Here is a 19,953-nt window from a genome sequence, read left to right as displayed (position 1 = left end):
GGTGTATTCCTTACCAGAACAAACTCAAGCGCCCTGGTCTTCGGATCCGTGGTAAGCTCCTTTGTTACCGGGTCCTCCTTGTACCGGGCCCTGACAAAGTTCCTGGTCTGCTTGTCACAGTATTTCTCGAAGCTGGGCGGTAGGCCTTGCTCGGCACGCTCTGCGTCCTCCTTGTCCCATATAGGCTCCGCCACTCTGTAACTGCCGGGACCGAGTTGGTGGACCCCTAAGTTCAACTGCCGCATTTCTTTCCCCCACTGACTTGATTCGAAGGTTGCGCTGCTCTCGCACTTGATCTTGAACTCCTTGTAGTCATCTTCACTGATCAAAGGATATTTCGCCTTGATCTTCTCATAACTATCACCTTTTTCAATCATTGCCTTCACCGTGCTTCTCCAAGTAGACGGGGTCGTGCTCATCCTCGCGAGGGCGGCACTGTTCACTTTATTCCCTGAGAGGCGTGTGTTTGCAAAGTCAGCGGGGAACTTGTATCATTCGTGCAGCTTCGTGAAGAGGTGGCTGCGCAAATTCCCTCGGTCCTTATGCCTTAGGTTCTCGGTGCTGATCGAGACGGTGCTCCGGAGAATGCACCCGAGCTGAACCGAGTACCCCTTGACTATTTCTTTGGGCGTCGTTGGATGCCCGTCGGAGTTCACTTCAGTAAATTCCTCCTTGACGGTGCCGAGCACGCTCGGGCGCCGGTCCTTCTGTTGCCTCTTCGGTTGGCTGCCATCTATGCGTGCGCCGCCATCATCAGTGGTGGCATCCTCGGTGGCACCATCAGTGGTGTCATCCCCGACGCCACTAGGGGTTGTGTAGTCAGGATCGGTGTCTTCCGCGGCGTCCTCATAGCGGTGAGGTTCTTCCTCCAGCTCCTGGGACAGCTCCCAGAATTGCTTGCCGCCCGAACCGCCGGCCTCATCGTTGTGGGCCATGTTTCTCTCTAAATAGGAAAAAAGTTTGGTCAAAAAGTTGGTTATTGTCAAGGAACAAGATCATGGTCTCATCATTTAGGGTTTGTCGACACCGAGGCATCCTAAAAGCTAAGCTTTTATCATTTAGGGTTTGTCGACGCCGAGGCACCCTAAAAGCCTAAGCGTACATCATTTAGGTTCTCATCGACACCAAGGCACCCTAAAAGCCAAGGTTTTATCATTTAGGGTTTGTCAACGCCGAGGCACCCTAAATGCTAAGTTAAGTTTTCATCATTTAGGGTTTATCGATGCCGAGGCACCCTAGGTTGACTGATATATGGGTATCTTCTAATAATATACCCTACTTAATTAAGGACAAACACCAAGAGATAGTAAACATACCACACTTCTATATGTATAACACAAGAGGCAGTTGATCCTACTTAATTAAGTACTAAGATACCCCGGCCCATCCATTAGTCGCAAGTACCCCATATGTCCTATTTTTAGCAAAGTCATGCTAAAATTCACGGAAAATTTCAGCATGACCTTTGCTGAAAATAGGACATATGGAGTACCCGAATTTGCCGCAACGGAAGTTAATCGACATTCCAGCAAACTCAAGGGCCTCTCGGGGTACCTGCAAAGTCATCACGACACGATGGTCGGAGACAAAATCCAGCAAACTAGCAAAGTTACTGACGTGTTTACAGAAATTGTTTTCTGTAAAAGATGATCATCATCTTTACAAGTCTTTCTCAATGTGATCAATTGATGGATCAACATGCCAGCCAGCCAGGCAGGTGATTGTCACTCAAATTAAGCTGGGCTTAGACTGACTGCAGCATCTGTCTTCCTCCCTTTCTTTTTCTCTCTTCCTTTCACATTAACTTTACTTTCCAAAGGAAAGAAAAATACAATGCATACATACATACTAAAGCAGGTAGATAGATAGATAGATAGATGAGCATGTTCAGTTTACAAGAATGAATATAAACAAGCAAAGAATGCATGCATGCATATCAAAAGTTGGCATCTACTACTACTGCTATTGCTTGCCTTTGCTGCTTTATCAGCCCATGCCCATGCCCATGCAAGTCATGGCATATGCATCCCACTACAGCACAAGCCTTGACAAATCTACCAAGCCTGCCTAAAGCATGTTTGCATGGTGGGTATCACACTATCAGTTACTACCAGTTAATTACTATTCATGCCAAATAAGATACTCCTCCTCCTCATCATATAAAAAAAAGACCAATCAGCACATGCATCAATATGCTCCTCTCCTCTTCTATTACTTCTCTACTGCTACAAACATAACCACAACAACAATAACAACTAGTGACCACCAACCAATAGCAGTCTCATTCACCACACAATTCAACCAGACAACACAGACAGACTTTCAGGGATGGTTTGATCAACCTAGAGAGTCTCTCTTTAACAGTAGCGAAATGGTTTGATCATTTTACATGCGATGTTTAGTAAATCAGATAAAAGCTAATTTTGTACCATTTTATAGAACTTCTTTGGCAAGCAAGTACTTGCAACTAACAACCTAGAGCAGGATATCCACTACAATTTTTACGACAACAGATTAGATGGTGGCATGGTTCTTCCTCCCGCGTGATGGGCATTCCTCACAGCTAATACTCAAAAACATACAAGATGCACTACACTCTAAAGCCACCAAGGCAAGAATTGAATGAACAGTTGCTTATAGGCCTCTACTGATCAGCCCATAAAAGGTCAGGTAAAGCTCTATCCCAATACCCCGTGCACACAATGGAATTATGGAACAAGCCCTTAACCTCAAAAGAAAAAGATTTATGTGCAGTTTGTACCAAATTTCAATACTTCCACAGCTAATTTGTTTGTTTTTGTTTCTATAGGTGTTTGGTTATGAGGGTTGCAACTAGGTGCAAATCTTAACAGATACTTATCTTCTTGGGATGCAAAGAATGAAGTTAAATCAGTCTTTCTAATTGAGCAACAGGTCTGGAGGGTTAGAGCAGATTGAGACCACCGAGTTATGGTGGAGCTGGTGTGCACTTTTTGTAGGTACTGTCAGGGAGATCCCCAGTTAATCCACAACATTTCTCTATTTGAGAGATTGTGTCGGCTGCGAGTTCGTGCAGATTTTGCTTCTATCATGCATAGTTAAAACTTATCTGCTCACATACGTTCAGCTGCTGCAGATGAAGCATGGGTATTGCAGTAAATATGTCAACAATATAAACTAAACAATTGATTCAATAACTCCACTTTTTATTGCAATGTTCCTTTCTTCTAATGAAAATACATGATTCTTGTCCCATACTCTCTGATAAAAACTTGATCAGAAGGGGAGAGAGGCGAGAGAAGAGGTCACCTTGGCAAGAGGGGAACCAAATCCAAAGAAATTGAACCCGCAGTAGCTAATCCATGGCCCTGTTTCTTCACCCAACACAACCAGATTAGATGGGCGCAATCTACCTGCACAAACTGCACACACGCACGCATGAGATGCGGGAGACGAAGAAGAAAACTAGAAAGGGAAGAAGAGAAGGGGAAGATGTATTCGTACCTCTTCTTCTTCTTGAGGGGGAGAGGCTGCAGACTTGAGTCCGGGCGGCGGCCTGGATTGGGGGGAGCGGCCTGCGGCGCGTGGCCTGGCTGAGCTGAGGTAGAGGCGGTCGTCGTCTCCTCCTCCTCCTCGTCCTCCTCCTGGTCCTCCTCCTCCGGCTCGGGGCGCGGGGGCGGCGGCGCGGGGGAGCTGCAGTGGTGGGGGGCGCGGGGGCGGCGGCGCGGGGGAGCTGCAGTGGTGGGGGCGCGGGGGCGGCGGGGGTGGAGTCCGGCGGGGGTCGGGGCGGCGGCGTCGTGGGTCGGGGCAGCGCGCGGGTGGATCTGGCGAGGGAGAGGGACGAAGGGGATCTGGCGAGGGAGAGGGAGGAATTAGCTAGGGGGAAAGCTTACTAATGGCGCACCCCGCAGCAGTGCGCCATTAGTATGTTTTTTTATAGCAATGGCGCACCCGCGATCGGTGCGCCATTAGTAATCTTTTTTTATATAGCAATGGCGCACCAGCCAGAGGTGCACCATTAGTAATCCTTTTTTATATAGCAATGGCGCACCAGCCAGAGGTGCGCCATAAGTAATTTTTCTTATTATTATTTTTTGTTGCATCTAATAATTTTTTAGAAAATGAATATGAATATGAAACAGTAATAATTTTTTTTATAAAAACTGTAATAATATTTTTAAAATATCATCAAATTTTTTATTTGAAAATATTTATGAATATGAAAAAATATCATCAATTTTATTATTTGAAAATATCATCAAATTTGTTATTTGAAAATATAATCAAATTTGTTTTTTTGCAATTTCAGTTGCATTCATTTGTGACGGTGGAGCGGGCCGGGAAGGGTGCGGGGGGTCGTCGGCAGCGGTGGAGCGGGGGAGGGTGCGGTGGGTCGTCGACGGCGATGGAGCGGGGGAGGGTGCGGTGGGTCGTCAGCGGCGATGGAGCGGGGGAGGGTGTGGGGGGTCGGCGGCGGCGGCCGATGGAGCGGGGGAGATGGTGCGGGGGGTGCTCGGCGGCGAGGGGGACCGGATCTGGCGAGGTGGGATAGCGATCGAGATGGAGGGGGATCGAGATCGAGTGTCCATGAAATTTAAAAATATTCATGAGTTCAAAAAGTGCCCATGAAATACAATCGAGAAATGAAGGCTACAATTTAAATACAATAGATCTTAGCTAGCCATCTGTTCACAATCTTCTTGCCCTTATTTTTCGTAAATGGAGTTCTTCTCTTGAACGGACGTCCTTTAGGTAGGGTGGTCCTGCTTCTTCTTGTGGTGTATGATGATACTTCATCGTCGTCGTCATGTTCCATCTTCGGGTCGCCATACTTGTCGAAGTCCTGCTCATTGGCGACTCCATCCATTCCGATGATCTTCCTTTTGCCTCTCCTCACGACAACACGACTGGGCTTTGACGGGTCGGTAATGAAGAAGCATTGGTCCACTTGGGAAGCCAGTACCCATGGCTCATTTTTCGCGGTGACGTTCGTGCCTGCGGTCTTGGATTTGGCTTCGGGTATAACCATGGTGGTGAAATACCGGTCTACTTTTATGACACTCTTGGCCCATCTTACACGGAACATCGGGACCTTCTCTCCAGCGTAGCTCAGCTCCCAGATCTCCTTGATCCTTCCGTAGTATCTGTCCTTGTCGTTACCAGTGTAGGATTCCATCGTTACCCTGGAGTTCTGATAACCATCGGTCTTCATGTCCTTGTCCTTGGTGTAGAATGTGGAGCCGTTGATATCGTATGCCTCATATGTCATCAGGTTGTGCTCGGCGCCCTGTGACAAGGTGAATATGAGTTGTTCTTCCGCGGAAGAAAACTCATGTAAAGGGTACGACAGAAGCTTCTGCATGAACCAACGCATGAAACATGAGTTGTGCTCTTTGATTATATCTCCGTCCGTCCTCTGTTGGCCTCGGTCATTGTACGTCTTCTCAATAAAGGTTTTGTGCTCTACCACCCAAGGATCGACCACGTCTATGTGTTGTAGCGCGACTAGGTTTGCTCTTTCAAAGTCGGCGAGTCGACCCTCGAAGTCGACATGCATTTCGCGGCGACCCTCACGGTGACCCCATCCAGCGAGCCTGCCGAGGTGCCTGTTGATGAGCAGACCAACGGGGTTCTTGATGCCTAGATAATTCGTGCAGTAGGAGATACACTCTTCGGTCAGAAAGCCCCTGGCTATGCTTCCCTCTGGACGTGCCATGTTGCGAACGTATCCTTTGATGACACCATTCATCCTTTCGAACGGCATCATGCTATGCAGGAACGTCGGCCCGAGTTGGATGATATCCTCCATGATATGGACCAGCGGATGCACCATAACGTCGAAGAATGCGGGCGAGAAGTACATCTCAAGCTCGCATAGTATCACCACGATCTCTTCCTGTAGCCTTCTGAGTTGCCTCACGCCAACCGACTTCCGAGAGATGACGTCAAAAAAGTTGCATAGGCCAAATAGCGTTTCACGGACGTGCGCGTCCATGATCCCACGGATTGCAACTGGAAGTATCTGCGTCATCAGCACGTGACAGTCGTGAGACTTCATCCCGCTGAACTTCTGCTTCGCTAGGTCTAGGTATCTGCTTATCTTCCCCGCGTAACCGTAAGGAAGTTTTCCTCCTACGAGGCAGGTGAAAAACTGATCGATCTGCTCCTGACTTAGAGTGAAGCACGCGGTTGGGTAGTCATTTCCGAACTTCTTGGCCTTTTTGCCTTTGCGACGACTTTCCGTGTCCTGCTTCGCCTCATCATCATCATCATTAGCGTGAAGCGCCTCCCTGATGCCCATTGATTTCAAGTCTGCCCTTGCTTTCGGCCCATCATTGGTCCTCTCTGGCATGTTGAGCAGGGTACCAAGCAGACTCTCGCACACGTTCTTCGTGATATGCATGACATCAAGGCTGTGAGGCACACGGTGGATCTTCCAGTACGGCAAGTCCCAGAAAACAGACCTCGTTTTCCATACCTTCAGCAGCGGCTCTGGCTCCTTTCGCTTCTTTCCCGGCTCTTGCGCCTTTTGCTTCTTTCCCGGCAGTGGGCAATCTTTCCAATTTTTCAACAGCTCGTCTATTTCCTCGCCGCTCCTCGTACGCGGGCGTCATCGGGGTTCGGTTTCACCAACGAACAGATCCTTGCGTTTCCTCCACGGGTCATCGTCGCGAAGCCACCTTCGATGTCCCACGAACACGGTTTTCGAAGACCCGAGATCTCTATCTAGCTGGCGATACGTTGTGTCATCCATGCACCTGACGCATCCAGAAAATCCGTGGACCACCTGCCCCGCGAGATATCCGTAACAGAGATAGTCATGCATCGTCGTGAGCAGTGCGACTCTCATAGGGAAATATTCTTTCTCTGCGGCGTCCCACGTATTGGCTGGCGTTTTCCACAACGTGTCTAGCTCCTCTTTTAGCAGCCCTAGATGCAGATTGATGTCGTTCCTGGGTTGTTTCGGCCCTTCAATTAGCATACTCATGTGAATGTACTTCCTCTTCATGCAAAACCAGGGGGGAAGGTTGTACATCCACACAAACACAGGCCAGGTGCTATGTGTGCTTCTCTGGCTGCCAAACGGATTGACTCCATCGGTGCTCGCGCCCAGCACGATGTTCCTTGGATCCTTCCCAAATTCTGGGTGTTCGAAGTTCAACGCTTGCCACTGGCTCCCATCCTCAGGGTGACTCAGCATCTTGTCTTTTTTATTTATCTCCGGATCATTTGTGTCATCTTCTCGCTTCTTCTCCTCCCTATCCGCGTGCAAACGCAGGAGCTTTGCTACCTTAGGGTCCGCGAAATACCGCTGCAGACGAGGAGTGATCAGAATGTACCACACCACTTTTCGAGGAGCTTTCTTCCTCTTCTTGTATCGAGTGACGCCGCACACCGGACATATGGTAGACTCCGCGTGCTCGTCCCGATAAATGATGCAATTGTTCATGCACACATGGTATTTCACGTGCGGTAAATCCAGAGGACACACGATTTTCTTCGCCTCCTCGAAACTGGTCGGGCACTTGTTCCCCTTGGGAAGACGTTCGTGCCAGAATGACATGTTCTCGTCGAAGCATGCATCGGTCATTTTGTGTTTTACCTTCATCTGCAGAGCCATGAGCGTTACTTTCAGGCGGGTATCCTCGGGCCTGCATCCTTCATACAATGGAGTAACCGGGTCTACCTCCAGTTGATCCAGCTTGGCTTTCTCTCGGGCGGCAGCTCTTGCGTTATCCGTCTGCTTGAGAAGCACCTCTTGAATATGAGGGTCATGCACCCAGCCCATCGATGGTCCATCGTCGTCTGCTCCGCTGGCATCTTCATCTTCATGATCATGCCCTTCGTCTGCTCCGGCATTTTCCTCGTCATCATGTCCAGCATCTTCTACATGATGACTGTGTACAGCATCACCGTCGTGATCATGTCCTGGAGATTCTTCGTCTTCTCGCCCGCCCGAGCCGCGGTGGTTGTCTTGCTGCCCTTCCTCATTTCTTGCCCGGCCCCCATGGACGACTTCATAGTCATCTTCATCACCTTGCCACCGATAGCCATCCATGAAACCACGCAAGAGCAGGTGGTCCCGCACCTGCCCGGAATCCGGGTCCGCAATAAGGCTCTTCAGCTTGCATCTTCGACACGGACATCTTATCTGCGTCTCGTTCTTTTGAAGCATCTCAGCCTTCGCGGAGCTCAAAAACCTATTCATGATGCCTTTGGTCATCGTGCGGACCATGGTCGCCTGCGGGGTAGAGCAAAATGATATTTTAGAACCAAGAAAAATTTTGGCATGACTTTCCCTAAAAATAGGACCAAAAAGAATGCATAGTGCCAAAATTCTCGCTGAAATGGAAATGAATCAACATTCCGGCAAAATATTGGCAACTATCGCATTTCAAATACCGGTACCTGCAAACACAAACATATATGCAACACCACAAACATACATAGATCTAGCTAGGCCATAAAAAGTGCATGTGCACATTGTTGGAGGGAGAACAACATTAAGATAGCTTCCCCCTTACTTACCTATCAAAAAGGTAATTTAACCACTTAATTTGGATGAATCTATGGTGCAAATGAGGTGAGGAGGAGGAGGCAGCCGAGACAAGCTTGGAGGAGGAGGTGGAGAGAATGAAGTGGGGAAAGTGAGTGGGTAGGTGTGGCTGTCCAAAATATCTAGCTGGTCCCAGGTTACTAATGGCGCACCACCTACAAATGCGCCATTAGTAACCCTGGTTACTAATGGCGCACCTGCTGGTGGTGCGCCATTAGTAGTTTTGCAAAAAAATAAAAAATATATACACTAATGGCGCACCAGGGCACAGTGCGCCATTACTAGTTTAAACTAGTAATGGCGCACTATACCCTGGTGCGCCATTAGTAGTTTTGCAAAATAAAAAATAATATAGTAGTGGCGCACTATGTGGCTGGTGCGCCATTACTAGTTAGAACTAGTAATGGCGCACTGTGCCCTGGTGCGCCATTAGTATGTTTGGAAAAATAATAATAATAAAAATTTGTTACCAGTGGCGCACCGTGTGTCTGGTGCACCATTAGTGTCTTTCACACTAATGGCGCACCAGCACATGGTGCGCCACTGCTATATAGTAGTGACGCACCAGCACATGGTGCGCCACTGCTATATAGTAGTGGCGCACCACATGTCTAGTGTGCCATTAGTGGCCATTTCATCTATAGCCCTTTTCCTAGTAGTGTGCTGCCTCAGTACGATGGCACAGCGGACCCCGTGGGGTTCCTCCAGGCGTACGAAGAGGCGGTTTGGGCAGCAGGCGGCGACGGCATGGTCGCGGCGAACTGGCTACCCATGGCCCTTACGGGCGTGCTGCGCGCCTGGCTCCTGGGCTTACCGGAGTCCTCAGTGGGCCCCTGGGACGAGCTGTGCGACCTCTTCATCGCGTGCTTCGCGGCGCCAGCACCTCACGCCATCGCGGCACTCCTTGGCGGCTCACAGGCGCTGACCTCGTACCGCCACGTGAAGCAGTTCTTCCGCCAAATGGACGCCGCCTAGGCACAGTGGGGAGCTCCTTCGGGCTGGGCGGCGCCTAAGGCCGACCTCACCTTCGACTCAAGGGACCACCACAAAAATGCGGCCAGCGGTGGCGCTGTCCCAATGCTCTGCACCCCCACCATCTGCAACGTGGCAGTCACCAGGACCCTCGTCGACAGCGGCGCCGGCCTCAATGTGCTCATGTGCCCCACAGCTGGCTCCGCCCTACCGAGCCCTTCAGCGGGGTCATTGCTGGCTCTACCTGCCCGCTGGGGCAGATCCGCCTCCCCGTCACCTTCGGCACCCGCGACAACTACCGCACCGAGCTCATCGACTTCGACATCGCCAGCATTGGCCACCCGTACAACACCATCCCCGGGTACCCAGCCTTGGACAATTTCATGGTGGCAACCCATCATAGCTACAACCTCATGAAGATGCCGGGAAGCAGCGATGTCCTCACCGTGCCGGGGGACACCAAGGAGGCGCTCTCGGCCCTCAGGCTTGCCTTCACGGCCACAACGGACGACCAAGCGGGGTGGAAGCCCCAGAAGGCCCGAGGGCTGCACCAGCAAAGAAGAAGCAAATTTTCTCTCAAGATCAGGCCGAGACGAAGCAAGTGCCGGTCAACGAGGATGGGGCATCGGGCTCCACCTTCACCATAGGCGTTGGCCTTCCTCCAGACCAAAAAAAGGCGCTGGTCACCTTCCAACGCACGAAAGGATGTGTTCACATGGGAGCCCAAGGATCTGGTCGGGATCCTGTAGGACCAAAAGTATGTCTAAAGTGGGGGTGATTAGACTACTTGACCAAATAAAAATCTAGCCTTTTCCCAATTTTAAGTCTTGGCAGATTTTAGCAACTTAGCACTAGTCAAGCAACCAACCTACACATGCAAGTCTAAGAGTGTAGCAGCGGAATGTAAAACTTGCACATGAAGGTAAAGGAAGGAGTTTGGAGGGGGGAAACGCAATGTAGACACGGAGATTTTTGGCGTGGTTCCGATAGGTGGTGTTATCGTACATCCACGTTGATGGAGACTTCAACCCATGAAAGGTAACGGTTGCGCGAGTCCACGGAGGGCTCCACCCACGAAGGGTCCACGAAGAATCAACCTTGTCTATCCCACCATGGCCATCTCCCACGAAGGACTTGCCTCACTAGGGTAGATCTTCACGAAGTAGGCGATCTCCTTGCCCGTACAAACTCCTTGGTTCAACTCCACAATCTTGACGGAGGCTCCCAAGTGACACCTAACCAATCTAGGAGACACCACTCTCCAAAAGGTAATAGACGGTGTGTTGATGATGGACTCCTTGCTCTTGTGCTTCAAATGATAGTCTCCCCAACACTCAACTCTCTCTCACAGATTTGGATTTGGTGGAAAGATGATTTGAGTGGAAAGCAACTTGGAGAAGGCTAGAGATCAAGATTCATATGGTTGGAATGGAATATCTAGACCTCAACACATGAGTAGGTGGTTCTCTCCCAGAAAATGTATGATGGAAGTGTAGGCATGTTCTGATGGCTCTCCTCACGAGTGAAGAGTGGGTGGAGGGGGTATATATAGCCTCCACACAAAATCTAACCGTTACACACAAATCACCAAACTAGGTGGGACCAAATAATGAAAATCGGTCAGACCGATTTAGTTCAAAATGTGAACATTAGGCTTTTCGGTGGGACCGACATGTCAACTCGGTGGGACAGATTTCATTAGGGTTAGGGCATAACATAATCTCGGTGAGACAGATTACACAAACCCGGTGGGACCTATTTTGGTAATAAACTAACCAGAGAGTTGGTTAGGCAAACTCGGTGGGACCGATTCGCTCATCTCGGTGAGACCGAAACGTTATGAAAGGGAAACATAGAGTTTGCATTGCGAACTCGGTGGGACCGATCGCTCATCTCGGTTGGACCAAAACGTTACAAAGGGAAACAGAGAGTTTGCAATCCCATCTCGGTGAGACCGAGATCCCTATCGGTAAGACAGAAGTGACTAGGGTTTTGTGGCAGTGGCTATGTCAGCTGAACTCGGTGGCGCCGGATAGAGAGTTTCGGTGGGGCCGAGTTTTACTTTTGGTTTGGGACATATGTGGATATGAGAAAGTTGTTGAGGGTTTTGGTGCATATCACTAAGTACTTTGAGCAAGTAAGCCATTAAGCAACACCTCATCCCCTTTTAATAGTATTGGCTTTTCCTATGGACTCAATGTGATCTTGGATCACTAAAGGTAAAGTGTAGAGTCTTGAGCTTTGGAGCTTGAGCCAATCTTTTGTCCTTAGCATTTTGAGGGGTCCACATTCCTAATCCATGTCATGCCAATCATTGAGCTTTCCTGAAATATTTATCTTGAAGTAGCATTAGCTCAATGAGCTATATGTTGTTAATAATTACCAAAACCACCCAGGGATAGTTGTACCTTCAGATCCCGAGGGGGATAATCGAGCACCACTTGAGGGTGTGCCCTAACGCGCACCCGGTGAAACAGAAGGCGCGGCGGTAGTCCATGGAGAAGCAGTTGTTCATCATTCAAGAGACCCGCAAGTTGCAAGAGGCTGATGTCATTCGGGAGGTGCTGTATCCAGAATGGCTGGCAAACCCGGTTATCGTCCCCAAGAAAGGCGGGAAGGAGCGCATGTGCGTTGACTTCACCAACCTCAACAAGGCTTGTCCTCAAGAACCCTTTCTGCTCACGCGCATCTATCAGATCGTCGATTCCACCGTCGAGTGTGATTTGTTGTGCTTCCTGGACGCCTTCTCGGGCTATCACCAAATCAAGACAGTGGTGCAAGATCTTGAGAAGACAGCTTTCTTGATCCCGTGCGGGGTGTACTGCTACACTTGCATGTCGTTCGGGCTACGTAATGCCGGAGCAACCTTCTAGTGGCTGATGCACATCGCCTTGGGCCGGCAGCTCGGAAGAACACCGAGGCATACGTCGACCACGTAGTGGTGAAATCTCGGGAGGCAAGGACACTTATAGAAGACCTGGAGGAGACGTTTGCCAGCCTACATACACTACAAAAGATGACACATCCGTGACATTTTGGGCCGAACGAAAAAAAAATCTGTCAAACTTATGACACTTCTATCACGATAATTGTGACACAACATGGTATCATCATAGATGTGGTGGGGTCCTACTTCTATGACAAAAAATCATGACAGAAAATGGGCTTTTCGTCCTGGGCGGGCTGGAGACGCAGCTGCATGACATTCTTTGGGCCGTCCATGACGGAAAAACCGTGGTAGAAGCGAGGGCGAGGAAAATATCGGGGTATTCCCGGTTACGGTGGGTGGTCGGGGCCGAGCGATGCGCGTTTCTCTCATACACGCACGCGTGTGGGTGCGAGGCGTTGGGCTCTAACTGAACCCGAGTGATTGCACTGCAGGCTATGCGTTACTGAACCCGAGCGACAGATCGATGGCTGTTAACTGAACCCGATCGAGCGATTCCTTCGCTACTGCTGCTAACTGAAGCCGGTCGATGCTGCCTCTGGATGAACAGTGAGGGTTGCTGGGGGGGGGGTTGGATGAACAGTTCCTGGTGGGGGTGGAGGAACAGGACCCCATGGTGTTGCCTCTGGATGAACAGGACCCCGATCGGTCGAGCCGGTTGGGGCTAGATGAACAGGACCCCGTGGAGGGCTGGATGAACAGGACCACCCTGTGGAGGTCTGGTTAACAGTAGATGGTGGAGGGCTGGATGAACAGTAGACCATGGAGGGGTGGTTGAACAGGAGCCCGTGGAGAGGGCTGGTTGAACTGTAGCCGGTGGAGTAGCGCGCGGTGGAGGCTGGATGAATAGGATCCCGTGGATGAACAGTCGCAGGTGGAGGCTGGAGGAGGTCGATGGTGGATGAACAGTAGCCCGTGGAGGCTGGACGGGGTCGACGGTGGAGATGAACAGTATCCCATGGAGTCCTGTTTTGCGGTACACCACACACCTTCCGATGAACAGGACCCCCGTTTCGACCGTAGCGCTAAAACACAAGTTCGGTTCCTCCGTTTTGCGGTACGCCACACCCCTCCCGATCAACAGGACCCCCGTTTCGACCGTAGGAGGTCCGTTTCCTCCGTTTTGCGGTACGCCGGACCCCTCCCGATGAACATGATCCCGTTTCGAACGTGGCCGGCCGAACACAAGGCCGTTTCCTCCGTTCTGCGGTACGCCAGGCCTCGTTTCCATCGGGTGTTCCGTCCAAGCCGGTTGGCTCCCATGCGTTCCGTTGCCTCCCGATGAACTCGACGCATTCCGTTGCCTCCCCATGAACACAATGACGACGCAGTTTCTCCGTTCTGACCCAGCCATGTACATGAGCCCTGGCCGTACGTACGCGCGAGTAGGCACTCGAGACCCCGCCCGTATGTACGTACGTGGCCGTATTTACTTTCTTGCACCCTGGCCGCTGTACGTACGTGTACATGCTACGTGCGCTCCTCTACTATGACACGTGCGCGCCTCTACATCGACTAGTATGTACGTACACGTTCGCGACCAGAATGACAACGCTACGTATGCTTCGACCAGGTGGGTCCCGACTGTCAGGCACTTCCTTGCATGCGAAGATGTAGCTGGTGGGTCCCAGCAGTCAGGGGGCGAATCATTTTTTGCCCAGAGGCACTTCCTTGCGTGCGAAGATGAAGCTGGTAGGTCCCAGCAGTCAGGGGGGAAACTTTTTTTCGTGAAATACGGTGGCCCGTCCGGTGGGTCCCCGCTTCAGGTGCAGGAATAATTATTTTCCGCGTAATAAGGAGGCACTTCCTTGCGGCTGCCGTGGAGCAAGCTGTCAGCCTCTCCACATACAGTACTCTTCCGATGGAAGTCGGTCGTTGACCACATTGACCACGCCGCGCCGAGAGCACCAAGGCGGTGCACGACGGCGAGGCTGAGGAAGGGGACGACGCAGAGCCAGGGAAGACGCGGCAGTGGATGCCCACGCGGAGAGGAGTACGAGGGTTCACTGGTTCGGCTGCGGTGTGAGGCTGCCGTCGCCGCAGAATAACAGGGGGTGTGGGTGAGTAGAGGTATGGCCTGGCCAGCGGTGGGAGTAGTAGGGGGCAGTGAGGCCTCCGCGGCATCACAGCCGGCCACGGGAGGCAGGAGCATGCGGCCCGACCGGCGCTGCTTTGGGCGGCTAGAGCAAGAAGACCAGAGGTTGAAGAAGCACTATGGCCGTTGGATAGACATCGTACGGTCACTGGAGCTAGGATCGTTCATATTAACTAAGTTGACAAAGTACTCCGTCCCCGTCAACTTAGTAGGCCCACAAGTCAGACTCCCACCAAGGTGGGTCCCAACTAGCAGGGGGAGTATTCATTTTTTTGTGCATAATAAGGAGGCACTTCCGGTGGGTCCGAGCTGACAGCGGGGGGAACGTTTTTTTTCAAAAAATACGGTGACCCGTCCGGTGGGTCCCAACAGTCAGGGGGAAACGTTTTTTCGCCAAATACGGTGGCCCGTCCGATGGGTCCCTGATGTCAGGTGGAGGAATAATTATTTTCCGCATAATAAGGAGGCACTTCCTTGCGGCTGCCATTGACCCAGCTGTCAGCCTCTCCACATACAGTACTCTTCCAATGGAAGTCGGTCATTGACCACATTGACCACGCCGCACCGAGAGCACCAAGGCAGAGCACGACGGCGAGGCCTAGGAAGGGGACGACGCGGAGCCAGGGAAGACGCGGCAGTGGATGCCCACGCGGAGAGGAGTACCGGGGTTCACTGGTTCGGCTGCGGTGTGAGGCTGCCGTCGCCGCAGAATAACAGGGGGTGTGGGTGAGTAGAGGTATGGCCTGGCCAGCGGTGCGAGTAGTAGGGGGCGGTGAGGCCTCCGCGGCATCACAGCCGGCCATGGGAGGCAGGAGCATGCGGCCCGACCGGCGCTGCTTTGGGCGGCTGGAGCAAGAAGACCGGAGGTTGATGAAGCACTACGGCCATTGGATAGACATCGTACGGTCACTGGAGGTAGAATCGTTCATATAACTAAGTTGACAAAGCAATCCGTCCCCGTCAACTTAGTAGGCCCACAAGTCAGCCTCCCACCAAGGTAGGTCCCAACTAGCAGGGGGAGTATTCATTTTTTGTGCATAATAAGGAGGCACTTCCGGTGGGTCCGAGCTGACAGCGGGGGGGACGTTTTTTTCATGAAATACGGTGGCCCGTCCGGTGGGTCCCAGCAGTCAGGGGGAAACGTTTTTTCACCAAATACGGTGGCCCGTCCGGTGGGTCCCTGCTGTCAGGTGGAGGAATAATTATTTTCCGCGTAATAAGGAGGCACTTCCTTGCGGCTGCCGTGGACCCATCTGTCAGCCTCTCCACGACAGTACTCTTCCGATGGAAGTCGTTCCTTGACCATGTTGACCACGCTGCGCAAAGAGCACCAGGGCGGTGGACGACGGTGAGGCCTAGGAAGGGGACGACGTGGAGCCACGGAAGACATGGCAGTGGATGCCCACGTGGAGAGGAGTACGAGGGTTCAATGGTTCGGCTGCGTGTAGCGACCCGACCTCAAACGGTCAAGTCTCTGTGCTTCAGTGTCATCCCTGGATCGGTAATGCTGACACACACAGTACTCGAAGGATTTACAACAGAGTAGCAATCGCACTTATTACATCGAATGTCTCAAAAGAGAACTTATTACAATAAATATGGCTTAAGGCCATCTAAATAAGATAACAGCGGAAGACTTGGAAGATAAGTGAGTCCATCAACTCCAACGGCATAGCTGAGATGCACAACAACGACCTATCCCACCTTTACTCGTTGTCTGAAAAGTCTTCAACATAATATGTTGCAGCCCAAAAAGGGGTCAGCACATGGAATATGCTGGCAATATAACACAGTAGAGCAATGAACAGATAAATGCTATCACTATGCATATATGGCTGGTGGAGGCTCTATGGTTATATGGTTTTTGCGAAAAGCCAATTTTTCCCTACAACAAAGGAATATATTTTATTTAACTATCATGGTGGTTGAACAACATTGAGAAGGTACCTCCAACTCAATCCCCATTAAAAGTAATTATCAACCCAACAAATTAAGTTAGAGTGATGAGATACTTATGATAATCCAAGTACTAGATACTCAAGATGTCCATAACCGGGGACACGGCTAACCATGATTAGATTGTACACTCTGCAGAGGTTTGCGCACTTTTCCCCACAAGACTCGATCTCCCCCGTTGGATTTCTCGCACTTCATGGTGTTTGAGAAACGGATGACCGAGACACAGTCTTTCAGAAGCATTAACTCTAACCCCGGGTAGACAGTACCAACCTACATCCCTCTACATCTGCTAGCCTACCACTGGAAGAGGTCATGCAACTTACTCAACTATGCTAGAGCCCATAATAGCTTGTGGCTGCACATGGAAGTTTCTAGCATGAAATATCTCAGATCCCTTTGAGCCTGGGTGGCGGACCGTAGGATTATCACACGGGTACTCCGGGATATCCTAGGACAACACTGGATTCTCCAGGTGGCCAAACAAGCAATCCACCCAGATGTGTACTAAAGTTGCCACCTTAAGTTGAACCATTAAATAATCATCTCACATCTTTCATGGATTCAATCACCCAAACCATGTCTACGAGCATAGCATAGCAGTATAAGCATAACGTATAAGTAACTCCCAAGGGTTTGATAATAAACAGGGCAATAGGTTCTACCTCATCAACTACTTCCCAATACCCACAAGTTAATCACATCCTAATCATGTAGTGTGTGAGGTTTGGAACTAATGCATAAAAACTGGGTATGGAAAGAGTATGATCAATGTGTTACTTGCCTTGCTGACGATCCGCAAAACCTAGTGACTCATAGTAGCACGCTTCGCACTCCAGGAATTCCATCGCAAACAAACAATAGAATACATCAGCAATAAAGCAAATATGCACGAGGAAAACTCAAATAAGAAGATCGAATCTGAAAACTCAACTGAAGAGATTCGATTTGCAAAAAGAATCAAATCAAACAGAGCAACGAAACTCAAACTACGAAAGAAACAAGTTCCGATTACTAATCTGGACTAAAGTCAAATTTTACAGTACCAAAATCTTGTTCAAGTTGGTTAAACAGAAAGAGAACTTCGAGACGAAGATCTAGGCGCTTGAATCGCCTGATTCTGATATACGAGCGAAAAGATAAACTAAAACGAAAATCGGGTTAGAAATCGCGATCGAAAAGAATCGCGAAAAACCCTGGAAAAGAAAAACTGATGAACAGGCTAACAAACGAACGTTCGCTGTCTGCGGCTAACGGGTGAACGGCGTTCGTTAAAACGAACGTACGGACGAACGTCCGCAAAATAACTAAACCAAAAAAATGAACCGATCTATTAAAAAAATATCTAGGGTTTCGAAAATAAAAACCGATCGGTTTAAAAAACCGGCGGCTACCTTGTGGAACAGGACGGCGGCGGCGGCGGCGGCCGGCGGTGGCGGCGGTGGCGGGGCGCTACGCAGCAGCGGCAGCGGCTGGCGGCGGGGCGGCGCTAGGGTTCGGGCGGGGCTGGCAGGTGGCTTGGGCGGCTCGGGCCTTCGGCCTTTAAAGGGCCGGCCGGGTCAGTGTCTCAGGCGGACACGGCCCGATAAGCCAGTAACTTTTTTTTAAATATTCCGACGCGCAGAAAAATGAAAAGAAATACTAAACGGACTCCAAAAATCCTGAAATAAATTTTCCCCGTCCTCTGAAAATCTACCGGACAAGGTGAACATTTAATTAGGACTCTAATGCAATTTTCAAAAACGCATATTTTTCCTAATTCAAATAAAATAGCAATAAAACCCAAATAAAAATGTTTATTTGTTTTAAATATTTTCCTCCAATATTTCATTATTTTTGGGGAAGTCATATTATCCCCTCTCATATATTTTGATATGAAATATTTTCGGAGAGAAAAATAATTAAAACAAATGACCCTTGTTTCAATATTTGATAAAATTCAAATATGAAAACGGTGAAATCCCCAACTCTCTCCGAGGGTCCTTGAGTTGCGTAGAATTTCGAGGATCGCGAAACGAAATGCAATAAAATATGATATGCATGTATGACCTATGTATAACATTCCAAATTGAAAATTTGGGATGTTACACTGCGGTGTGAGGCTGCCGTCGCCGCAGAATAATAGGGGGTGTGGGTGAGTAGAGGGATGCCCTGGCCAACGGTGGGAGTAGTAGGGGGCGGTGAGGCCTGCACGGGAGGCGGGAGGAGGCGGTCCCGTCGGCGCTGGATTTGGCGGCTGGAGTAAGAAGATCAGAGATTGAAGAAACACGAGGGTCGTTGGATTGACATTCTACGGTTACGTCTGCTAGAATCGTTTGTTGACGTATATAATAACTAAAAAAATCTTGCATACGCGTCAACTTAATAGGCCCATAAGTCAGACCATTCCCTCTTTTTTAATAATTTATATATAGCTCATTGCGACTTCTTATGCAATTTATTGCAGTCTCTTTTTTTGGTTGGCCAGGGCCAATTTCGCATATTTATGTGGGTTCCAAACTATTTTTATGCCGAAATGTCGAGCCAGATTTAAAGTTCTTTGAAGATATATTTAAATTAGGTTAATGCCCAGTGAAATAGGAATCTAAAAATGTGAAAAATTCAGAAATTATAAAGTAATTGCCGATTTGTCATCTGTTTTTATATTTACAACCCATTTCATATTACATTCAAGATTTGCAGGCATCTTGAAAGAGTTGCAGCCCATCAAGGCATAGAAAAATAAATAGGCCTGGATTGGGTATTCTTCAGAAAAAATAAACTGGGCTCATTTTCATAAAGAAAAAATAGCTGGGCTGGTCACATGGTGAACATAAAATATAAGCCTGGGCTAGACGGGCCACAGCCCAGTTCAAACCCTGCTCCGTCTCAACAATAACAAAAAAAATACTGCTCGAGCAGCTACGCCCCACGTGTCAGCCGATCTTGCGTTGTTCTCTTGTCTATTGACTATATACGCTCACAATGTCGTGGGTCCCAGATGTCAGGAAAACACTAGGTGGAAGCATTTTATTTTTCCATACGTTGACATGGTGGGCCCGTACTGTCATCCTCTCCACGTACTTCTGCCGATTCCTGTTGTTTGTTGACCATGCTGACAACGTGAGAGGGTGGCGCCGCGGCGAGCGCACCAAAGCGCGCGGAGGACGACGGCGAGGCCTCGAACATCGGCGTTAACGATTTAGGAGATGGTGGGGCGGCGATGCGTGCGCTGAGGCGCAGCCAACCGTGGGAGGCGGAAGCAGGCGGCCCCACTGACACTGGTTTGGTTTTGGCGACTGGAGGAAGACAGGACTGAAGAAACACGACAGACTATAAAAGCAGCAGGAGTACTTAACAACCTTAACTGAAACCAGCAGGGGCACTTAACAACCATAGCTGAAAGCCGTATGAGTACTTATATAGGTTTAACCGTACAAAGCACGACTCGAACAGTGCTACTTTTCC

This window comes from Aegilops tauschii, chromosome 4 (genome assembly GCF_002575655.3).
Source record: "Aegilops tauschii subsp. strangulata cultivar AL8/78 chromosome 4, Aet v6.0, whole genome shotgun sequence".
Lineage (NCBI taxonomy): Eukaryota > Viridiplantae > Streptophyta > Magnoliopsida > Poales > Poaceae > Aegilops > Aegilops tauschii.
This window is presented reverse-complemented; position numbering follows the sequence as displayed.